General features: G+C 30.2%; 1 pseudogene; it reads right to left on the minus strand.

Moving 5' to 3' along the window:
* Positions 1-567: 567 nt before the first annotated feature.
* Positions 568-1,313, minus strand: LOC121789210 (annotated as a pseudogene).
* Between the last annotated feature and the right edge of the window lie 8,209 nt (positions 1,314-9,522).

A 9,522-nucleotide genomic window follows, 5' to 3' on the forward strand; every position in this document is an offset into this window, starting at 1 on the left:
CATTGTTAGTTGAAATATAACCCTTTCGTTTGGTCCAACGTCAATGCAAATTGTAACACACTTTACAACCACTTAAATTATAGGAGTTATTATGAGGTGATAGTTAAACATATTTACTTTGCTAGACTAATATAGAGGAAATTATAAATTTATAAATATAACAACATTTGAAATTCAAAAAGATCAAATAACCACATGCTCAAAACCCCCCAGCTGTAAAGTGAATTCTTGTTTCGGAAATTTGGTAGGAAGGCAGGCAAGCAATAGGCCAAGGCAAGCTAACCATTAGCTTAAAGTTTTATCATATGTTTTTGTTACTATACCAGATAGTATGAATGAAGAGAAAGGGGAATCAATCAGTAACATAAGATATACCAGTACATAGAGTAGATAGCCTCATAATATACACACAAATTTCAGTAGTATTTATAACACACAGTCTGAACTCTGAAATCAAGCCCTGCTCTTTCTTGAAAGAAATGGCTATCTGGTGGTACACCGCGGCCAGAGCTGCTCCCCACCCAAATAGTACTAAAATTCACACATTAGCAAGAGTTACTTACGTGGTCATCCCATGGCGTGATCCCAAGGCTCCGGGCAGGGGTTGATGCCGGTTCCAGTGATGGGGATGGTTGCCAAATGAAACGAGGAAAAACAGCGAATCCGATGGGGAGAGGAGCCAAAATCTGCACCATTACTAACTAACATGTTGCTTCATTACCAATACCAAATTTGTTAGTAGTATATTGAAGAGGACACATACAGGGACATGTGAGTCTGTGGTGTAGACAAGGACAAGGTGGCGACAATCTCAGCACCAAGGCCATCACTCTTGGCTGACGAAGTTGGCACCCGTCCTTTGAGTGGCCCCTTCATGAAAACCTTCAACCACCCCAGCTCCAACACACTGCATCACCATGTACAACAACGACACCTTCCTCACCAACAACATTCCAAACGTCACAGCCGGATTGATGTGCCCAAGCAATGCCCTGAGTGCCAACAGAGGCGCACTTGTTCTTGTCTCTGCCACGCCATCCACCGAAACAAGAAAGTGGCCACCAATTCTGCGATCCCAGCCCGGTAAAAAGACCAAGATTTGAGCTCTCCGGCTTCGAACAGAGGAGCCGGCGGCGCCTCCTTGTCTGACTGAGCGGCGGTGCCCAGCGGCTGCCTCTCTCTGAACTTGTTTACTCCAACCTGAACATCCTCCTCCTTGCTCTCAGCCATTGTATTTGAAATGGAAATAACACTTTCTATATAGAAGAATAATTGAGGCAAGACAAAACGGAGGCTGTGAGTGTCATTTTATAGTTGAGAACCCATTGTTTTAGGTAATATCTTAGCTTAAAATAAAAGGATTTTGTTGCTTCATTTGTCGAATAAGTTTTTTATGACATGTCTGCTTTAATTCTCGGAATGAGTTTGTGTTATCTAGTACTACTCCCTCCGTTGCCAAGGAAGATAGATCAATTTTGATACTGGATTTTAAATACTAGTTTTATTCTCTGTGTGAATTAAGTAGTTTTATTCTCTGTGTGAATTAAGTAAGAAAGAGTATAAACTACATTTGAAAATATTTTTATAGTAATGAAGACGACCTCCATTTAAGTAAGAAAGTAGGTCGTCTTCATTAGGACAATGAGAGTATTACTTTAGTTGGAATCTATCTATTTATGCATAATATCAAAATAGAGTTTTGAGAAAAATAATTAGATTCTTGATTTTTTTTAAATAAAATTACAGAAATGAATATTTTCATTTGTTTTTGCGATAGTTGAGGGAAATGGAAGTAAAAAGGGGTTTTTATGGTAAATTAAATGGGAAAATGGAAGTGAAAAAAGCTAGATAAATAGTATCTTCTTCTTTTTTTGTCTTCCACCATCTTCTTCTCTTCCGACTCTTCCACCATCTCACGCCAAGTTAGCATTTTCATCTCATATTTTATTTTAATGTTATTTTATTTTAGTTAAAGACAAAACCCATTTGGTGTTGCGGAACTTTAAAACAAAAAAAAATTAAATTCCAAGTACCTTATTTGTTCATTCTTTCTCTAACAATCAATACCATCTAATGATACAAATCCAATCTTATTCTAGGGGGAGAGAGAAACACGCAATTCTCTCTTCCTCCTTCATCTTCCTTCACACGGCCTTTGTAGCCCTCGAATAAACGAAGTTCGGCGTCTGACCTCCTCGGCATGGCGAATGTGGTGATCAGGGGGCCGGCCGACTTGGAGGTGGTGGTATGCCTCTGCATGGCCATCAAGGCGAACGTGCTCGGCACAAATAGTAATTGCCTCATAATTATTTAGACCTTTCAAATAATGTTGGTCGACTAATTGAAAGATCAACGCTAGCTTAATTATTTTGAGTACTCTAAAAAAGTGGAAAATAAAGATTATAATAATTTCCACTTCTATTTTTATGCAAGCTTATGTTTTTATTTTTTTTTCCTGCTACGGTTGGGATTTATTATTTACTACTAGTATCAACCATGCGCGTTGTACATCCATTAATTTGTTTCACACAATATAAAAAATGTCAATTAAATAAATTAAACAACAAAGATAAAATTATATATGAGTTTATAAATCACAAATAAAATTATATAGAATTTATAAAATTATAAAATATTTATAGATTATAAATTTAACAGCACAAAAAAATCAATAATAGGGACTTAATTTAATAATACCAACTATAATGGTAATGACTTACCATGCAAATTATATAGAGTTCATAAAATACGTAATATTTATAGATCATAAATTTAATAGTAATACAACACAAAAATTAAATAAATAGTATCACTGGTGATGACTTTATAATAATTTTGGGACATTTAAACTCAAAATATGATTCAACGTAGGTTGAATTTTAGTTTTTCTTTCACATTTATAAAAGAAGTTTTATTTAAAATATGTTGAATTTTGAAATGTTGATTTATAATTTGTTTTATTAAAATTATTAAAGATATACTAATAAACTTATTTTGTATTAGTGCCTTTTGTAATTCTAGTCGACCTGATAAAAAAACACGCCATTCTCTAATATTATTACTTATTGTAGTTGTAGTCGACTAGTCGTCAATAGCCAGTTTCAAGTAATCATTTTGATTGGTGACGTCTCTTTACCATAAACATCGATGAATTATTTTTTCTTTGATATTTTATTTGAAAATCTTGTGAATCTTATCATGAGTTTTTGTACGGGTAATAAGAGCACGAGGTGGTGTACGTTTCACATTGTAACTAGATTCATGAAGAATTTTTTATATCCGCACCCCCCAATTTCTCTACCCATATACTTTGAAACCAATAAAAACTTTCACCGGTATCGACAATGTTATATCTAGAGAAATCACTAGTGCCATTTACTTTGAAATCAATAGTATTTCTTTTTGGGTATCGACAATGTCATATCCGGTGAAAATTACTACTAAATGGTAGTGAGAGTTTTCACCGAATATGGTATTGTCGATACTTGTGAAATTTTTATTGGTTTCAAAGTACATGTGGCATAGTCGATACCGGTGAAATGCAAAATGATAATTTTGAATTGTGATAAAGAAATTTGATCAACACTTGGTTATTTTTCTTGTCGAACCCATGCCAAAGAGGACTAAGTTAATTATTTGTTTTAAAAAACACTATACTTGTTTAAATTCAGAAGTACATATTTTATTATGTTCAATGTTTCTTTCTTTTTCATGCAGTTATTTGTTGGGCATTAGGAACTGTGAGTGGGATTAAGGCATGAACTCATCACGTTCAACCTGCACGTTTAGATAAGACATGCAGGGGACTAGGTATGGCGACCCCGTGTGGATTAGTAGCGACTCTGACTCGGACGACGATTGTATGTAGGGTTAGATCCACGGATTTTAAGGTTTCTGTAATAGCATAGGGTTATTTTCGTGTTTGTTTTCGAACCATTTGATAGACTATCTTTTATGTTCCTCCATATGTACTAGATATTAAGTCCTCTTTGGAGACAATTTTCCCTGATCTATGAGATGTTTTTCAACTATGTTATTCTATAATTTTATTTCTTATTCAATACGTACAAAAGTGATGCATGAGAAAAAAATCCAAACTATACGAAGCATAATGACAAGTATAAATCATTTTGTTAACTCTTATGTCCTTTTGAACTCTGCCTATTTGTTTGTCTAGCAAGGGCGACGTCCCTACTAGACCAGTTCAATTTAAGCGAATTCAGGTATGTAAGTGGGGTGAGCCCATGCACAGAGAAATGTAGATTGTCAATACAAGAGTTCAGCTGCGACAAAAGATCCAAAGAATGAAACTAACAAATTTGATGATAGATTCAAGTTTTACAAAACCCCAAGCATTTAAGTGGGTCAAAAGAAATGGAATCCAATTAGGAGAAGACTACAAGTTGGCGGGAAACTTGGTATGTGTAAAACGAAGAAATGGTTAGTTCTTGAATATCTCATCACTACAAGTTTTTCGTATCTAACTATCTATTCTAAATAAACAATTTTTTCTCTTTAATGGAATGCGATCAAACAAGATAGCCACAAGATTATTTCTGCTAAGGAGGAGAGCTTACTTACTGCTCTTAATAAAGGCCCTGTCGTCGGTGCCGTTTTATTCAATCCATTTATATCAGGCCTTAAGAAGGTACAAAATCTTTCTGAATACTAGTGATTAAATTTTAATATAGTTTTCTTGAATTATAACTAAAAACAGAACAATTAAATCAAAATTTCAATGTAACAATAAAAAATAATTAATTTCCAGAATAAAAAATCTTTATTCTAATAGGCTAATGGCCCAACCATTAGACATTAGCTGAATAAATAGTGGATCAATATATCCGGTGAAAACTACCACTACCATGTACATTGAAATCAATAGACATGTTCACTTGTATCAGCAATGTCATATTCGTAGTGGTAGTTTTCACCATATATGACATTTTTGATACCGGTGAAAATTTTGTTAGTTTCAAAGAGCATATGGTAAATTTTTATTGATTTCAAACTAAATTACAACCTTGCTCACTTTCTCTCAGTTCACTTTCTATCTTATTTTTGCGTCTTTTTCCACAATCCTCTAATAGAAGTCTAATTTGACATTACACACCACAAGTGGCTTGAGTTATTCATTAACTACAAAATGTGTTTGTTTACTGGTACTCTCGTGCATAAATATGAATTATCGAAACTTGTAGGGTATATTACCGATTAAGTTGCCACTAGTGGTGGATCTAAGAAATGAAACTCGTGGAGTTGAACACGTGTTATGACTCTAATGTCTTCCTTTTGACATTTTATCTATTGTCGGTGTTCTCATCATCCACACTAAAGTAATCAATTGTACATCATATATACAATGTAAAATCTCATTTTCCTACTTACAATACACCGTAAAATTACATGGCGTGAAAATCACAATTCACCTCTAACACGTATTCTTTCATGTTCAAATTATAAAAAAATTTAATATGTTAAGGTAAAATCATGTGCAATTCTTTCATGTTCAAGTGTATCTTCCTCTCACTTACTTTATTCTCTTTCTTACTTGCTCTCTCCACTTTTACTTTGACACGTCAATTTTATAAACCCCATGCCCAAAGAAATGTTTAACTACCTTGGAACAGAAAGAGTATTAAGGTTTTTTTTAAAAATCGATAATAAAAAGCAGCGTCACGGTGGATTCAAACCTAAGACCAAAATTTTTTGTCTCAGGCATTAACCTCAATAAATGTGAACTTTGTTAGAGAAAAAAACATCCCTCAAAGCTTGTCTCACACGACATAACATTTTGAAAAGCTTTATGGGCCATTTATAGCCTATAAATTGATCTAAATTTGTGTTTGAGGCAGTGAATGCATTTTAAACATTTTAAATAATCTTAGTTTAATTTTATGTATTTGTTCAATTTTAAACAAATGGAATTAAAGAAAGGATAAACGAAATAAGATGAAATGTAAAAATGAAAAATATAAACAAAACAAGCAGCGTCGTAAACCTGATTAAAAATAGAGTGAACTACAAAAAATTATCCCTGAACTATGGGTTTATCTTGATAATAGTCCCTAAACTTTAAAAATATCTACAATAGTTTGAACTAAGGGTTTATTTCAAAAATCGATCCTTTTGGCATTTTTTCACCTGAAATGCCATTTTGGGCTGCTGGACAATTTCGTCTTTTCATATTTTTTTAACTTTTTCAATCTGATTTTATATTAATGATGTACTAAATCTGATATTATTTCAAAATTATCTTTCTTCTTCCTTTTGTCATCCTTCATTTTGTTTTATTTTTTAAATATCTTTAATTTTATAAAATTAAATTTAAAATATAAATTTTTAATATCAATAAATTATTTTAATTAAAATTACTAATTTATGTATTCTTTCTTGACTTACAACTATATATATATTTCTTGACCTACAGCTATATATATAGAAATAAAACTATACAACCAGCTCACACAAAACTCTTTTATAATAGAATACATAAAGTAATAAGTTTAATTAAAAATATTTATTAGTGTTTAAAAATCTAAATTTTAAATTTTCTTTTATAAAATTAAATCTAATATTTAAATAAAGAAACAGAATGAATGATGGCAAATGGAAAGATAATTTTGAAATAATATCAGATTTAGTACATCATTGAAATAATATCAGATTGAAAAAGTTAAAAATGTGAAAAGACAAAATTGCCCATCAGCCCAAAAGGGCATTTTTGGGTTGAAAAAATGCCAAAGGACCAAATCTATACATATATAAAAGTTGAGTTTTGGTAGGTTTTGAATAACTATTTTATTCAAGGGATGTAAATGCAATAAACAAATATGATAGGAATTTATTTGGACGGTTATGGACTGATAGGAATTAAATTGGTTAATTGATTACAATCATAATCATATACTCCTATATATTTGGACGGTTATTGTGATGGGAATTGAATATTTATAAATTTGGATGCAATTATTTATTTAATTTGTGTGTCAACTTTTAATGCAATAACTGAAAAAATGTATTTGTTATATCTAATAATTAGGTCATGTATTGAAAAGAAAATGGAATAAATGGAATGTAACTCCTGTTCTCCGTTTTAAAAAAAGAAATCAACTCCTGTTGTGCGTTTCTGTAACTATTTCAGAGTCCATATAACCTTAGAATTAAAACAATAGATTACTCCATGTTGTGGCGTTTTTTAACCCAATAATATGATATGATTATACTATAATTTCTCTACGGCTCACAATTAGTGAATATGAATAGGTTGTCCATGTCGTGCGATATACGTTTTTAAATTGCCAAATTAATTACTCCATATAATAATGATTTGATATTCTTTTGTCTATATACACTTATTTGCTAGCTTATATTTCACTTGCACAATTCTTTCCTCCGTTGCGTCATGAATTTTCTACCAAAGAAGACTTTATTCTTAGTATGGTTCGTACTCTTTTGAATATATTAATATTCATCTATTTTAACCACTCTTTTGTATTATTATGTTCCTAATATTGTGATCTTACTAGAGGAAGAAAATTGAAACAATGAAATTAACATTCTTCAATGATCTCAAGCCTAGCAATACTTCACCGGTCATCAAAGTCTGGTATGTGCATGTTTTTTAAATGACTAAACGTGGATCCTAATGTAATTTCCTTGGAATGTGTTTTTCCTTGGCTGTACCGTAGAAGCGTTGTTTCGTATCTTAGTACGTTATGTAGTTATTTATCTAAACTATTAATTATTAAAAAATTCATGTAGGGCAATAGGATTCAAGGAACATTCCCTGCATTTTATAAAATAAGTTAAGTGATCAAATTAGGAATGATCAATCGTTTCTATTTGCTTTTTTTTGTGAGAAATAGAGTCCATACTCCTATGACAAACTATTGTTAATATGCTTTGATTTTTATTATTATTGTTATTATTATTATTATTATTATTGTTGTTGTTGTTGTTGTTGCTGCTGCTGCTGCTGCTTAACATTGTGATAATCATCTAAAATTGCAAAAATTTAACCTATTTTCTTTTATTATTGTAGTAATGTATGAAAGTATGTATGTTGCAATCATTTCATTCTATTTTGAGTAAAGGTCAAAATTGGTCCTGAACATATGCTGATTTTATCATTTTGATCCTAAACTTTATCTTTTGAATTTTTTTGGTCATAGACATTTCAAATCAGATCACAATTGGTCCTCCGTCAACAATTCCGTTAATATTTAACGGTCAACGATTTTAACCCACAATTTTGACAGACTTAAACAATTTTTAATTTTTAATCATCAAAATTATTTTTTAAATAAAAGCATAAATTATTTATTAGAAATAATTAAATAATTTTTAAATAATTAAATGATTTATTCCAACTTAAAAAATTTTAAATAACAAAATTATTTATGACTTTATTTAAAAAAACAATTTTGATGATTAAATAATAAAAAATTATTTAAGTTGGTCAAAATTGTGTTTATCATAAAAAAATCATAAATTATTTATTACAACTTAAACAATTTTAAATAATTAAATTATTTATGATTTTATTTAAAAATAATAATTTTGATGATTAAATAATTAAAAATTATTTAAGTTGGTCAAAATTGTGTTTATCATCAAAAAATCACAAATTATTTATTACAACTTAAACAATTTTTAAATAATCAAATTATTTATGATTTTATTTACAATATTTTTGATGATTAAATAATTAAAAATTGTTTAAGTTGGTCAAAATTGTGATTAAAATCGTTGACTGTTAAATATTAACGGAATTGTTAACGGAGGACCAATTGTGATCCGATTTGAAATGTCCAGGACCAAAAATTCAAAAGTTAATGTTTAGGACTAAAATGATAAAATGGGCATATGTTCAGGACCAATTTTGGCATTACTCTTCTATTTTTTACCTACTAAAATTTTTTTGTAATATTTTGCATTATTGAAAAAAACTTTTAAAGATTTCGTTAATAATTGAAATAATTATAACCTATTTTACATTATGTTGCAATCATTTTATTCTATCAATTAAAAGTAACGTAACAATAATTATAACATGCCCAAATTGCAATATATACACCAATGCAATACAAAAACTTGCGGCATTTATTACTTTATATTTTTTACATTTATTACTTTATATTTTTTACCTATAAATATGTCTCATTTGTTATTTTTCTTTTTCACAACTTCATTAGCTTCTCCGGTTACATTATTGGATTTTTCTCCAACAAGATAAAATGTTTTCAATATGGAATTCACATTCCTTAATCCCTTAATGAGTTGTAGCCTAACAATATTGCATTGGTCATCAAAGTAAGGTTTGTATGTGTTTTTCAGATGAATGTGAAATTACGCTATCAATTTTAAATTTTATTTTGAGGATCATTCTCTGTTTGAGTTATGTTAGTTAATATTTAAACTTTTTCTTAATGTTAATTATTTTATTTTTTTGTTAACTTTGTTTTAGTTTCTTCTGGTGATCAACAAATTAAAATTGAACTGGGACGGAGGGAGAATTTT

This window comes from Salvia splendens, unplaced genomic scaffold (assembly GCF_004379255.2).
Source record: "Salvia splendens isolate huo1 unplaced genomic scaffold, SspV2 ctg173, whole genome shotgun sequence".
NCBI classification, from domain to species: Eukaryota; Viridiplantae; Streptophyta; class Magnoliopsida; order Lamiales; family Lamiaceae; genus Salvia; species Salvia splendens.